This window comes from Scomber japonicus, chromosome 6 (genome assembly GCF_027409825.1).
Source record: "Scomber japonicus isolate fScoJap1 chromosome 6, fScoJap1.pri, whole genome shotgun sequence".
Lineage (NCBI taxonomy): Eukaryota > Metazoa > Chordata > Actinopteri > Scombriformes > Scombridae > Scomber > Scomber japonicus.
Genome location: NC_070583.1, coordinates 6,515,211 through 6,531,478, shown reverse-complemented (window position 1 = coordinate 6,531,478; position 16,268 = coordinate 6,515,211). Strand labels below are relative to the sequence as shown.

At 39.8% G+C, this 16,268-nt stretch overlaps 1 long non-coding RNA gene across 1 annotated transcript; it reads right to left on the bottom strand.

Moving 5' to 3' along the window:
* Positions 1-15,464: 15,464 nt before the first annotated feature.
* LOC128360230 (uncharacterized) lies at positions 15,465-16,268 on the bottom strand. The gene is made up of 3 exons (XR_008321482.1): positions 16,026-16,268; positions 15,848-15,897; positions 15,465-15,579 (listed from the first exon to the last, which is right to left on the bottom strand). It is a non-coding gene; the product is annotated as an uncharacterized LOC128360230 (long non-coding RNA).

Genomic DNA, 16,268 nt, shown 5'->3' with positions numbered 1-16,268 from the left:
CTAGAAAAATTGATAAAAATAGACACGCTTAGCCCATATAATGAAATGAAATAACAGATGTAATGTCTTTCTGCATTTTAGGACATATAGTGATTAATTTATGCAATTGTTTAGAGAATTATGTTTTGTATTCTCCTATAATGAAAGAAATCCACTTTGGTGTATCGGTGGTGTTCATTTCTTTTGCTGCTCATGTGAAATGGATATTTTTAACCTGTGATCATATTCCCTTTAGGAGGGTATTCAAGCAATAAAAAAGTGATCCAGACCAAACCAAAAAGCCCTCGTGGCTAGCAGATGAAGGTTTGCCAAATGTCTGACTAGAGATGACTCGGGCTTTGATTTCTTCCAGGAGACTTTGTGCAAAGAGTTGCATGACTTTCAATGCGCACCTATTTGCCGTCTGTGACATCCCAATTAGAATATTTCATGGATGCATGGAAGGCCTGAGTCTGAGTTTAATTTGATTTGATAATTATATTAATTTGAGGGGGGAAAAAACATTTTTGTTCTTTATTGAAATTTAAAAATGTTTTCGCATGGGGACACGTGATGACGGCCTAGTAGACGGTCGGTTTTACGGGAGTTATGTGAACACTCGCCATACAGGCACGTGCACACATAGGGCCCTAGGGGTGCTTGAGCCCCTGCCCCTTTTGCCTCGTATTAAAAAGTGCCCTCTGTGTGTGTGTGTGTGTGTGTGTTTATTTGTTTGTTTTAAATAACATTAATAAATTCCTGTTAGGGATGTACAAAAACTGTACCCATTTTCTTGTAATACGGGATTGTTGTGTGTTGAGCCGCTGCTTCTTTATCCATTGCGGCTCCGCTAGGTCACAGAGAGAGAGAGAGAGACAGAGACAGAGAGAGAGAGAGAGAGACAGAGAGAGAGAGAAAGAGAGAGAGAGACAGAGAGAGAGACGGAGAGAGAGAGAAAGAGAGAGAGAGAGAGAGGTGGGGGGGGGGGGGGATAATTGAGAAGATGTGACAGTGGAGTAACGTGAACCTGTGAGTTATGGTCTATCTAGTCTCCGTCCACTTATTCAACGTGTTTAAATATGTTCAATATTTCAGAAAAACGCTCTATTTTAGTCAATGTGTCAAGTTCTATTTTTGCCGGACGTGGGAGCACGGCGCATCAAATCACCACAGAGCAGATCGTGCGGGACAGGAAATCGTGTACAAAATACAAAATAAAACACTGGGTTAATTTTCAAAATAGAATGCACCGTGTTTACGGCGGATCATATTTCCTTCACTACAGGTCTGAAATACAGGTCCGAGGTTTAGATAGCCTATAAAGTTTATTGTGACTTTTCTACTACTGTATGGGCTAATAAAATAATAATCATAATAATAATAATAATAATAATGATAATAATAATAACATAGTAATTTCAGCATTCTGGGGATATACGCTGTATTATTACTCATGTTGTAATCATTTGTTGACACAAAATAAATGGCAATTACATATCACTTTCACCTACAGGACACACAGCTAAGTAGTTCGCTTTCTATGAGCACTTTATTTTTTAATTTTACATTAATTTCCATATTGTGTAAAGGACCGAAAAGAAAAAAAAATCTGCACGCACATGCTGCCCTTTTCTGACTTTGAGCCCTGGCCTCTCTGTAATCACGTGCACGTCCCTGCCGCCATATATTTAACATTCTCATTTGAACCAAGCTATTACTTTGTTATGCCAGCGCAGTAGTATGACGCTTGAACAGTTCTGGACAAAACAACACCAAACAATGCCGTCGTCTAAAGGAAAAAACAACAAATCACGACCAGCACACCACCGACAACACGGCTGCAGTGCTAGCCCAACATGGCAGCGAGCAGGAAGAAGATGATGATGAGATACCTGGACTCGCTAACGCTTGATTTGATGACCAGCAAACTAATGATGGTTACTAACGATAAACATGAGCCTCTGGCTAAAACAGTCCTCTCTCACACCACTGAGCTGAAGAGGGCTAACAACCGACTGGATGAGTACAAGCTAGGATGCTACAGCAGGAAACTGCTAACAAGCTAATAAAATGCTATCCTTGGAGAGAAAAGTCGAGTCTCTCTCAGATTGCATAGACGAGCTTGAGAACAGAATATCCACATCTTCAACCTGCCTGAGAATATGGAGGGGGGGAATGCTTTGAACTTTTTTGAACATTGGCTACTGGATTATCCCGACATGGATGCTAACGGAGGTCAAGTCATGCTAGAAAGGGCTCACTGCTCCCTAATGCCTAAGCCCGGCTCTGACCAATGACCATGCCCAGTCATTATTCAGTTTCCCAGACAAGCATAAGGTGATGGCAGCAGTACGGTGAAAAGTGAGGAACGGGGTGTAGTAGAACTTTTGTTTCGCTGAAGAAGCACAGACGACTGAGTGATGAATCTTTCTCTTTACTCAGTACATGCCAGCATGGAGAAGGACACACAATCGTTCTACTGAACAACAAACAGTTTCAGCTTTTATATTGTAACTCCTAGTGGAAATTTGAAGAAGGGAAGTCATAAGGTAATAAAACACATGAACCAACCATTGAACAGTGCTGACTTTCTAAGAAATTAGACATTGTCTATTCTACTACCACGTGTCTTTGCTGAGTTAACAAAAGTCATTGTACAGATGCAAATAGGCATTTTACAGACGTTAAGGAACACACACGACTCAATAAATCCCTCTTGACACAAAAAATCCCTTGCATTCCCCGCTTTTTACACCAAGTGTCAAACAAATATTTACATAATAACATTTATGTCATCACCATGTAAAAGGGAAAGTGTAAAATTGAAATACAACTAAGGGAAAAATACATTACTACGAAAAAACAATAACTAAAAGAAAATTAATAATATGTCCTCATCTTGATCAATTTCGGTTAATACGTTTCCTGGAGCCCATTCTTGCATGGAATATGATTGTGGATTATTGTCACGGATGGTTCAACTGATATTTTAAGGTATAACTGTGTCTATTTGCCTCCAACTACAATGCCCAACCAATTGTATAGAAAAGCTTACGTACAGGTTTGTACAAAAACATAAAACAATTCCAAAATTAGGGCACAGATACATATATGACTGACCATGATACCCTATGGACCGAATTTGTCAGTTAAACTTAAAATGTAACAAAATAAAAACATTCCAATTCATAATCTGTTTTGAACAAGTTTTGTGGTGTGTTGAACCAGATCGCAGAATCTTCAACCAATGTGTAGAAGTACTGTAGAAGTTCACTACCATGGAGAGGTTACCAGAAGTTACAAAGCACGGTGGTATGGATTCCATCTCATGTACTGTAGTCAGAAACATTGTTTTATCAATAAACCTGGGAGCAGTTGGGAAGGGACATACCAACAGTCAGAGGTTCGTCAACAGGGTCAGATGTCCTCTATATTAACTGTTTTCAAAGTAACTTACTTGAAGTTGTTCACTTTTCTTATGACAAATACTATCAGGATTTGAAGCTTACATAAATTGTCACAACCTTTATGACAGTCAATTCCTCAATTAGCCTGTTCACAGACACATTATCAGGTGACAGGCATGATGGTTTTTATTCTTCATCCCTCTGGCATTGAGGCAGTACTCAGTGCCAGTTTAGTCTTCAGACCAATGACCCACTTCATGACACCTCCAGCAGACATCACTGTCTCTGTTGTCAAGAAGGAAGCTCCAACCTGTCAGCTGCAGCCAAGTAGGCCAGCCGAATCTTCTGGAGCTTCTCAACTGCCTCTTCAGACCTCTTCATTTGTTTGTCTCTTTCATCTTGTACCTTCCCAAGGATCTCCTTACGCTCCTGCTGCAGATCCAGCTCCCAGCTGTGGAGGATGTCTTTCTGCTGGGCATCTATCACTTTATGAACACTGTTCAGTTGTTTTAGGTTGGTTGCAGATCATCTGACCTGTGTGACATTACCCTTCCTTTAAACACGTACTTTAGCTTTCTTGTATGAGTACATGGAAGATCACCGGCATCTGTTGGTGAGGCCAAATGTAGTAGAAGTTTCTCTGAAGAGGCACAGACGACGGAGTGATGAATCTTTCTCTTTACTCAGTACATGCCAGCATGGAGAAGGACACACAACAGCAGGTGTGATCCTGCTAGCATGGTGTGGATAAACACTCATTAAATGTTCAGAACTGTTACTTAGCTGTCTATCAACTTTACTTGACATTATCTAAAGTATTGGAAAACAATAACCATATTCATATACTATCCTGATTAATTGATTAGTTGCTTTTATTAACCACTGAACCACTATTTTCATCAAAGGATGCCACATAATTGCAAATCTGCAAGCTTACAACTCACATGTTGCAATGTGATGTGGTTTGAGCATGTAGATCTGCTATTTTCATAATTTTTGATCATTTCTACCTATAATGACTTTCCCCAAATCAGGTCACCAGAGTTAAAGTGTTTTAAGTGTCAACATGCACCTTTCTTTGTGTCCACAGTCCAATTTGTTCATGAAGGACATTGATCTAACAACATAACACATATGTAGCCTATGATGCTTTACATATTTGTTTCAGTCAGTGTTTATGGTTTATTGCCCGTTCAACAGTTTAACATACAGTTAAAACTAATTCAAGCCTATTCAAGTCTCCAGAATATAAGGGATGTTGTTCAGTATTCTATTGTTATTAAGGGCTTGTGTGTTTAAATGTACATCAACGCGAGTTGGCACAGTATCTGCGCATGGATTGTAGTGGGCCGGTCTGGACCAAAAAGTCCAGGGCCGAAGTTTTGTCCCAGTCCAGGCCTGCCTGCGGCGGATGCTCCTGAGCCGTTTTCCTGATGGCAAAAAGGAAAGCCAGCTGTGGGATGGATGGTGAGGATCCTTTATTATGGCTGTTGCCCTACAGATGCAGCGGTCCTTGTAAATTTCCAGCAGTGTAGGAAGAGGGGCACCAGTGATCTTCCTGGCCATCTTCTCATGCCCTTTGCAATTGCTGAACCAGGCGATGAGACTGTAGGAGAGGATGCTTTCAATTGTGCCCTTATAGGAGGTGGTCAGGTATGCAGTGGGGAGACCAGCCTTCCTTAGTCTACGCAGAGGGTAGAGTGCTACCTGCTGCTGGGCCTTTTTAATAATGGCTGTGGTGTTGATGGTGGAGGACAGGTCGTCTGCCAGATGAACCTCAAGGAATGTAGTCCTGCTGACACTCACTACAGCTGCACCGTTGATGTACAAGGGACTGTGTGTGTGCTCACCAGACATGAAATCCACCACCATCTCCTTTGTTTTGCCCACATTGAGCAGGAGATTATGGGACTTACACCATGATATTAACCTCCATCTAGATAGAGAACCTAGAAACTCCATTTAAATTTCATAAAGAGAAATACCTTCTTCAGTGCTAAAATTTTTAACACGCCTGCTTTCATCAGAAGATATACTCTTAACAGAAAGCAAATATACATTTTAGAGTATTGGGGAAAAACACATTAGACACATCCTTCAGGAAAATATTAAGAGTGAAAGAGAGAGGTGCTCATTCATGTCTCTCCTACATTAACTCAGTAGGACACTGTATAGTTGAGTTCTTTGATAGTAATCTCTGTGAATCAGAGTTTGTCAGTAATACCAAAATTCTACTCTAAAAATACTTCATCCATAATTCATAGCTAACTTTTCCACTATTTAATCTTAAAAATCTTACAAATGTAAATTTGTCAATTTGGAAATGAAAGCACTTTATTACTTAAGATTATATCACATTAATATTTTTAAAGGGCAATGTCAGCTAAAATAAGTTCCACATGCAAAATGGACTTCATCCAGTTCCTTAATTTGATGCTAAAGAGCACATCAAAGAAATATGATACAAGTGTCATTGAAACATTTATAAAAATAGAAACAGCACATGGTTAGAGAATTTTAAATGACTGACATATAAATATTATCCATCACTCTTCATGGCTTCTTTACTGCTGATACTGATTGTAGAAGAAATAAGTGAGCATTACAGTGGCCCAATTGTTCTAATGATAATTTGGATTCTACTATGATGAAAGAAATCCACTTTGGTGTATTGGGGGTGTTCATTTCTTTTGCTGCTCATGTGAAATGGACATGTGTAAACATCTTGTAATCCTGTAATAGAGCTGAAGATGAAGTACCATCCATTAAAGTTTAATCACCTCTTACATATCTTCATAAATGGTCATGAACGCAGTTGCCAAATCATTCAGGTATAGCTCAAAATAAATTCCACACGCAAAATGGACTTCATCCAGTTGATTCAGTAAGTATGATATAAATGTTCTGGTAGGACTTGAACATGTTTGTGTGTGTGTGTGTGTGTGTGTGTGTGTGTGTGTGTGTGTGTAATGTATATCTACTTATTGCAGTGTCTGATAAATGCTCGGGTCTAAATGCCCCTAACAGAAACCTTTCCACTTCTCCACGGCCCGACGTGCACAAGGGTGCGATGTCCGCGCCCAACGCTGCTTGTTTCAATTTGTTCTTGCATTTTAAATCTTCCGTTCATGGAGTCAGTTTGACAGCAGTCGAACATAAAGGTGAACTTATTTGTACTCAACTAATTAGTATTTAGTTGAATCATTAAAATTCAATACTCTCCCATCCACTCAACAACAACTCAATAATGTCCACAGTAGGAGAAACAGTACTGTTCTTAATTATCACTTAGTATACAGTATGCATTGAGACAAAGTATATACTGGATATCAGTAATTCATTGTGTACATTTTGAAAAAAAATAACTAAATGTGTTCAGAGTTCTTCAAGAAATTATTTTGGAATAATGTTCTGCTCAAGACTACGTTGATATGCCATGAAATACCTAAAAGTCACCTGAAATAAAGACAAATCAGACAAAGAATTATGAAGAATATGCATTTGTAATTAATAAAACATCAACTTTACTGACTGATCAAAAGGAATTAAAGTGAGATCATAGTCAATCAGTTCATGGAGAAGTCCAGGGCTGCTGCTTTTATAGAGGGTGGGAGTGCTTAGTCAGCTGCAGTCTCTGACTCCGTTTAGTCATGGCCTTATCATGTTACTTATTTTGTAGCAGTGATGTTTATGCAGCTTGTAAGCATATGTATTTGTAACTGTAAATTGGAAAATACATAATCAAGGTTTCTGCAGGTATCAGCAAATCTCATTTCATGCTTTTTCATGCCACTTTAAACTAATTTCATGCCCATGTCCAACTGCAGATACTTTCACACACAAATTGTAATCATTTGACGCCAATTTTTAATATTTGAAAATCCAAATGTAACTGTCAGATGGCCCACAAGATGTTTTACACTCATTAAACGCAACACAAAAGTGCTTCACAAAATAAGAACACAACAGAAATACAAATATTTAACACATCGTTCACTGAGCAACTCACATCTCTGCCCCGCGGATCTCAAAACAACATGCACCAATAATTAAAAGTAATGAACCTATACTGCTTATGACAGTAGGCAAATTCGCCAAAATGTTGAAATATCCCTTTAAATATATCTGATATACTGTAGTTCACATATATTCATGTCAACCAGTCCCAAAAGTTAGACTAACTTCAAGTAAGCACCACCATCTGAACTGAATGTTGGTATTGAAACAGGGTGTAGCCAGACTTTGGTTTCTAAGGGGGAATACCCTCTGTCCTCCCCACCACACACACACACACACTTTCATCAAACATCAACACAAAAGGCCCTGCCTTGTTAACTACAGAAATCAGTTTGTCTTTGAAGTGTGGGGCAAGTCAAAATTTTAGAATGTAGCTGGTTTTGTCCTTTCCACAGGTGAAAGATTTGGCTATGTCAGAGTCAGGAAACATTTTCTGGAATAACTCAGAGACACCTTCGTTGGATGCATATGAGTGGTGCTTCACTGCAGTGTTCAGACACCAGAGCACCTCCGCTTCCAAAGTCACATTTGAGCCAAATGCTGCTCGCGGCTCGCTGGTCTTCCCCGCTGTCCTGGCTCTGCTGGGGGCAGTCTCTGTAGTGGCTCTGCTGGGGCCTAAGTCGGCAGGAGTGGTGGTAGCAGCAGCAGTTACAGGTGTGGTGGCGACAGCAGAAGTTGAGTTGCTGGTCACGGCAAAAAAATTCAAAACAGTTGACTGCTGCCTGCCTTTAATCGCCGACTTGTGACTCTCTGACTGCATGTGTGATTTCACCACATTGATGCCCATTGTGCAAAGTTCAAAGTTTTTTTTTGCACACGCTGAAAATGCCTCTCTGGATTTACCGTCAACGAGCTTTAACCGGGTTCTGAATAGTTCATCCTCCAACCACTTCTGCTGAAACTTGCATTTTCCCATTTTTCCGTCATTTGATATTTCCTCCGTTCTTTCGCCACAGCGTACACTCACACTCACTCACACTCACAGCACGTTGCATTACAAGCATCCAGTGTCGCGACTTCGTGCACCGGCCGTAACAGCCAATTAAAAGGTTCCACCGGTCAACCACTACACTATACTTCCGATCAAAATTAGATTTAGATGTTTATATAATCAAAATAAATTGTGAAAAACAATGTTTTGTTCCATCAAATTTACATCATTTTTGATGCCTCTGAACATCGAAGTTCATGCTTTTCCATGCCATTTCATGCCTGAATTTTCACAAAATCAATTGAATTACTTTTCATGCGTTTTAATGACCTGCGGAAACCCTGATAATGAATTATGAATTTGTACAAATTGATTACAAAAGTGAATGTGACATTCACAATGTGGGTGTAAAAACATAAATTAAATGTTCTATAAAACTGACAATTGCTTAGTAGAAGAGTGGATATATTTACAGCAGAATGGACTACACTGCCTAGAAACTCCATTTAAATTTCATAAAGAGAAATACCTTCTTCAGTGCTAAAATAATTGTATTTTACTTTTAACACGCCTGCTTTCATCAGAAACGTTGACTGTGAACATATGCTCTTAACAGAAAGCAAATATACATTTTAGAGTATTGGGGAAAAACACATTAGACACATCCTTCAGGAAAATATTAAGAGTGAAAGAGAGAGGTGCTCATTCATGTCTCTCCTACATTAACTCAGTAGGACACTGCATAGTTGAGATCTTTGATCTCTGATCTTTGATAGTTGTCAACACATTCTGATTAAATACTTATTTTACACTTTATTTTAATATAAACTAGTCTTGGAGGAAATTATTTGAAATGCTTCTTAATATTTGACAATAATAATGCTATATTTACCTTTACTTTCATTCTGCTAAAACCTCTGTGAATCAGAGTTTGTCAGTAATACCAAAATTCTACTCTAAAAATACTTCATCCATAATTCATAGCTAACTTTTCCACTATTTAATCTTAAAAATCTTACAAATGTAAATGTGTCAATTTGGAAATGAAAGCACTTTATTACTTAAGATTATATCACATTAATATTTTAAAGGGCAATGTCAGCTAAAATAAGTTCCACATGCAAAATGGACTTCATCCAGTTCCTTAATTAGATGCTAAAGAGCACATCAAAGAAATATGATACAAGTGTCATTGAAACATTTATAAAAATAGAAACAGCACATGGTTAGAGAATTTAAAATGACTGACATATAAATATTATCCATCACTCTTCATGGCTTCTTTACTGCTGATACTGATTGTAGAAGAAATAAGTGAGCATTACAGTGGCCCGATTGTTCTAATGACAATTTGGATTCTACTATGATGAAAGAAATCCACTTTGGTGTATTGGGGGTGTTCATTTCTTTTGCTGCTCATGTGAAATGGATATGTGTAAACATCTTGTAATCCTGTAATAGAGCTGAAGATGAAGTACCATCCATTAAAGTTTAATCACCTCTTACATATCTTCATAAATGGTCATGAACACAGTTGCCAAATCATTCAGGTATAGCTCAAAATAAATTCCACATGCAAAATGGACTTCATCCAGTTGATTCATTTAATACTAAAGATATCAAATAAGTATGATATAAATGTTCTGGTAGGACTTGAACATGTTTGAGTTAATCTGGCTCACCAAAGAAAACACTTAGGCCCTTTCATGAAGTTAGTTAACAGATATAATGTCTTTATTAACTGTGTTTGACTCATTTCAAGCTGCGAAGGCTCAAATCATAATTTCATAATTTATATTTTCATACATCTCAGATTGGATATATGATTACAGATGTTCATCAACTACCCTTAACCTTTGTCTTTTGTTAGATATATCACCTCACACAGGCTGTTGTGAAAAAGTAACTGTAATATGATACTATGTCATTGACTACATTCTTTAACAGGTGATTAGAAAGTGTATTGGAATACATTTTTTAACTTTTGTAACTGTGAGAGTGTTACAAAAGCAAGGTTAAAAAATAAAATAATAATTCATTTTCTTTATGCAGACTTGGCTTTTGTGTATTAATGTCAGCTGGGAGACACTCATCATTTTTAGATTTGAACTCACTCTTCAGTCTTTATAATTATTAAGAAGCCTGAGCGAGCTCACCCTCCTGGGCTACTGCATCACACCCTCTGGCATAAAAGCGGATATGGACAAAATCAAAGCTGGTGGTGGAGTTCATACCCCTAACCACCATGAAACAAGTCAGACACTTCCTCGGACTGATGGGATGCTATTGCCGTTTCATCCGGGACTATGCACGCCATGCTGAGCCCCTCCATGCTCTCACCAGGAAAGATGCAGTTTTCCACTGGGATGGCAAATGTCAGGAAGTCGTGGTGGTTGAGGTTTCAACCGATTTCACAAGCCCCTTTTTCATTCATGCTGATGCTTGTGACCTCGGCCTAGGTGCGGCCTTGATGCAAAAAGACAAAGAGGGTCGAGAAGTTGTTGTGGCTTATGCGAGTCGCGTGTTTGGCTGTGATTTGGGCTCTTGAACATTTCAGGCCTTATGTTGAAGAGCAGCCTCAGGTGGCTAATGTCCCACCCTAACCCCACCGGCCGACTAGCCCGTTGGTCACTGTGACTGTAAGACTTTGACTTCACCATAGTGCACAAGCCCTGTGCGCACAACAACGTGCCTGACGCCCTATCTCGCAACCCATTGCCCATGTCCTGTGACACACCCACAGATCTCCTATCGGAGTATGCTGTCATGGCAGTTTGGATCTCCATGCCCTACCCCGTGTTGCTGGCAGATCGCACACATGTGAAACACCTACAGCTGGATGAACCAGTCACAGGTCAGCTTCTCAGAGACCTTGAGACAAACTCACATGTTGACACAGAGGAAAACAACCCCCAGCAGTATGTTGTTTATGACAGTCTGCTGTACTACAAAGACCCAAAAACCATATGTAGATTACATCCGCTGAAAGAACTCAAACTCTATGCCCCCACATCGATCCGAGGCACCTTGCTCAACTACTATCATGACCACTCCACTGCGGGTCATCTTTGTATTTCAAAGACACTGGCTAGGCTACAGTACAGGTTTTTTTGGCCCAAAATGCCCGCAGATGTCAAGCGCTAATTCACTTCCTGTTCAGTCTGCCAACTCACCAATCCAAGCCAAAGGAAACCAGCTGGTCTCATGGTTCCTATCTTGCCTCAAAAACCCTGGGAGTACACAGGAGTGGATTTCGTTGGGCCCCTTCCCTGCACTGCATCTGGAAATGCCTACTTGCTGGTGACAAGCTGGAAAGTTTGTCAGTGAAATATTCGTCAGACACGGTGCCCCAACCTACCTCATCTCTGACAGAGGTTCGCCTTTTGTGAGTAAGTTGTTTGAACATGTCATCTCCACCCTCGGATCAGTGCACAGGCTCACCACTGCTTACCACCCTCAAACAAAAGAGACAGAACGCGTAAACCGAGACACTCAAAACTGCCATACGTGTTTACGTTGGGGACAAGCACATTTCGGGGGATAAGTCTCTCTCCCAGATCTGCTTTGCGCTGCGTACAGTCCCACATGACAGCACTGGACTCAGCCCCTCTATGATGGTCGAGAGCTGGAAACCCCGCTCGACCTCATAACACAACCTTCTGATGATGGCGTGGATGAACCCGGTGTGCCGTACCCAGAGACTCTAGGGCGCACTCACACTAGGGCCAGTTATTCCGTACTGTGCTGAAACACGAATGCCCCCCCTCCCCTGCTGGCTCGCACTCACATTACTCAAGCACGGTTGCCTCGGACACATACGTTATCACGTTGATATGCGACGTACGCAAGGCACATAGAGCTGCCCTGTAACAGAAGAAAGAAAAGAAAAAAGTCTTAAATATGAAAGAGTGCCATCACACATTATACGTGTTAGTGACAAATAAGGGTCTGCAAGATGAGTCATTCAAAAATATGTTAAAAAATAGTTTTAAAAGCAGCATCAGGTTTGTTAAAATGTATATTTATATTTTTGTTGGTTTTATATCATTTGAAATGACATTTGCACCATTTATTACCAAAAGTAAGACTGAATGCTCCTGAAAATGTCAAATGGTGTAACCACAAAAGAATGATGTATATTCACTATTTGTCTACCTACAGTGTATTTAAGTGAACTTATACTAATAATTACTTCATTTTAAACATCAAATGAAAGGAAACATTTTGGAGTATTTCTACATTTAAATATGAAAGCATTTTATCAATATTGAGCAGGACGTATCCTAAAAACAACCATTTTTTCTAAATAATTTGTGACAAATGATGTGAACCTTGTTAAAAAACATAGTGTTGTGTTGCAAAAGTGGATGATATTTATTCCATATTCTAGTTCACAATTATGTTCCTGTATATAATCAAATTTTTGTGAAAAAATACTGGTTACACCAACTGACACTGGGTTGCATCATGTCATTGACCCTTATATAGTACAACATATAGTCTATTACATCATAGGTTTAAGCCTATGCATTCCATGTTATACAGCTGTCAGTACCTGTGGGTGTGGTCTGTCCCAGCAGCGTATCAGATGCCTGCACTGTGATCACCATGGTGCCAGTTGTGGCGTCTGCGATGGTGGCGGGATAGTAGGTGTACTGTGTCTCAGCGCCGCTGTCTCCCTCCAACCCCTCCGACTGAGAGAACACAGCCTGAAGTCAGAGAGACAGTTACTCCACTGTTAAGTCTTTTGTTGCTCTGTTCCAGTCTCAGACATAAGAAAAGAATACATGAGGTATTAAATAGTTTATAAAGAAGCCGAAGCTGAGAGTAAACATCTTTAAATAGGATAGAATCTGTATTTTTATGTTAGTAATGAATCACATGGCGCTCACAGTAACACACACATAGAGGATTATCACCTGACTCTGTGGCTCTCTTTAGCTCTACACTGTTTTTATTGTCTTTCCGTTCTTGTTTTGTTGGTATAGAACCTTATTTTATGGTTTTAGATAAATGTTACACAATGTTTACCTGCTAACAAAGCGAGACTAGACTGTCCTTTTGGGTGTGTTGAGACGTTGTGGTGAACATTTTCATCATTCATTTCACATTCTAAGAACCAAACAATTAATCAAGAAAAACTGCTTTCACTGAATTGAGTGGCAATATGTTTCTTCTGCCTCTAAGCAGACAGAATATCAGTTACTGCAGGTCTATGAAACCACTTCCACATTTGATGTTATTTTTACCAGGAAAACGTGTTCTAGTCTTGTGTTGATGATTAGGCTTCTTAAACCACATTATCACACTAAATAAGATGAAATCAGATGAACCTCAAGGATAACTACATATCAGACTGAATGTCACTGGCCTAACTGACACTTATTCTATATCTGAGCTGCAGATAAGTTCATCAACAGAGGTCAATCACCCGCCAGAGATTACATGCAGCAACACAGTCTCCACCTCTACTTCATTACTTCATGGAGAAGTAGATGACCTCTTTATTTTGGTTGGTGATTGGTGATGAATGCACTTAAAGGAGCAGTGTGAATATTCAATACCTATCAAACACTCACCTACAGTTTGCTTGAAACACTTGATAGTTTTGTCTTTTACAGAGCTCAACAGCAGTCAGTTTCAATTCATGTCAGTTATAGTGAAAAGGGGTGCGGGTACCACTGTACATCCACAGTGTCAGTCAGTTTAGCTGTAATCTGACACTTTTTGGGTAAAAACATTAGGGTTGGGAGATGCATGCAAAGGAAAATTATTTTCCACCATGATTGTTTTAGATTTATTTAATTTGACTGAATTTGAAGCCTACTTCCACTCTGCCACCCACAGCTTTAACCGACTGCTTACTGGAAATTAAATCATGGCTCTCACTCAATTTTCTTAAACTTAACGGTGGAAAAACCGAGGTTCTCCTCATCGGTACCAGATCAACCTTAGCAACACTCAACACTTTCTCCATATCCATCGACAATTCCACTGTTCCTCCATCCCCCCAAGTAAAGAGCCTGGGTGTCATCCTGGATAACACACTATCTTTCGAAGCCCACATCAATAGCGTTACTCGGTCTGCATACTTCCATCTACACAACATCAATTGTCTCCGCCCCTCACTTTCACAAACCTGCACCGCTATCCTGGTAAACACCCTGATCACATCCCGTCTGGACTACCGTAACTCTCTCCTCTTTGGTCTTCCGCGGAAATCTCTCTACAAACTCCAACTGGTACAGAACACAGCCGCTCGTATCATAACCAGAACTCCCTCTATTGAACACATCACTCCTGCCCTGCAGCAACTTCACCGGCTCCCTATCAAATCCCTTCACTTCAAGATTTTACTCCTGACATTCAAGATCCTTCACCTTGCACTAAATGTCTGATTTATATTATTTGATGTACTGTTGTTGTGTTATATGTGCCTTGTAAGGTGACCTTGAGTGCTTTGAAAGGCACCTTTAAATAAAATGCATTATTATTATCATTATTATTATTATTATTTTTATTATTATACTCCACCCTGCTCGGATTAAAAACGACACATTTTGTTCGCTCTCATTTAGCCATGGAGGCTGCATGGGACTGTAGCTAACATGTTCTGAGAGACCTGAACAGACCTCAAACAGGACAGCCTGGGGGGGGGGGGGGGGGGCTGTGATAACTGTTTGGCCAATTAAAGCAACTCCTTTTAGCTCTTACTTTTGAGTGAGCAGGAGAGGAGAGAAGAGGAGAGGGAGGGGGTTGTTAGTCATGTGACCCAGACAATAATGAATGAAAGGTAGTAACAACAAATGTGTTTTTGTGTTATGAATATGTTCATAGAGCAACGCCAATAAACAGTTTTAAACAAGTGTTTTCCTTGAGCTCAGGAGTGGACACTTCATGCTTAATATGATTTTTTATTTAAATTCAATTTCACAAATGTGTGTTAAATTTCACTCCAGAAGCTTCAATGTTAACCCTAATCTCTTTTCAGTATACTGTCATGCAGCTATGTGGCTACTACAAAGTTTTTATGCATTTATTTGTGATGATGTGTAATCAAGCATCTCATGTCATACTGATAAATGATGTTAACTCAAATAATTGTTTTTCTTAAGTCAACACTCCTTCCTACCTGTCCGCCTGCTCCTTCTGTCTTGAAGAGATATTTGATGGGTTGATCAGTGAAGGTGGCAGCAGACTGAATGGTGGCAATAGCAGCCGGGTCCTCTGCGGTGGCTACGGACCCTGACGGAGCACAGGACCATAATATAATCAAAGTATCATCAATACCACATGGGGGGAAAAAAGAGCTTCAGATTAGACACAAACACATACACTCACACTCATAAGACTCAACCTTCACCAATAGCATAGGTTGAAACTTTCAAAAGGCAGAGCTTGAACATGTGTTTGTGCATGAAAGCATACACTTATGTAACACAATGGAACACTTCATATTTGAATATAATAACACAAGACTAATATTTATGAGGTTGGGTTTTTTTCCTGTTACCTTCCTCGTTGACAGTAACACTCCCATCTGGTTCAGGGCTTTTCTGTTGGCTGCACGTGTAGAAAATACAAGAGACAGCTGATTAACACCATAGCAGATAGTAGACGAGCTTTGTTAGTATAAAATGTATTTGTTGTTATTAATAAATAGCAATGGCGCATGTTTAACTCCCACTCACCTCTTCATTTCTGCCGACTGTCTTGGACGAGGAGACCGTCTTCACTCTCTCCCGCAGCCTGACTGTGAAACAAGTTCATAAGTTTGACACACAGACGGAAGAAAGTATGCACACAACTACACAACACTGACTAACTTCTCCACACAGGGCCCCAAGCACAAAACAAGCCCTGAAACGACGTTAGAGAAGCGGGTTGTGGCAGCTTTGTGTAGGAGCTGAGTCAGATCGAACGTTACTATTGGT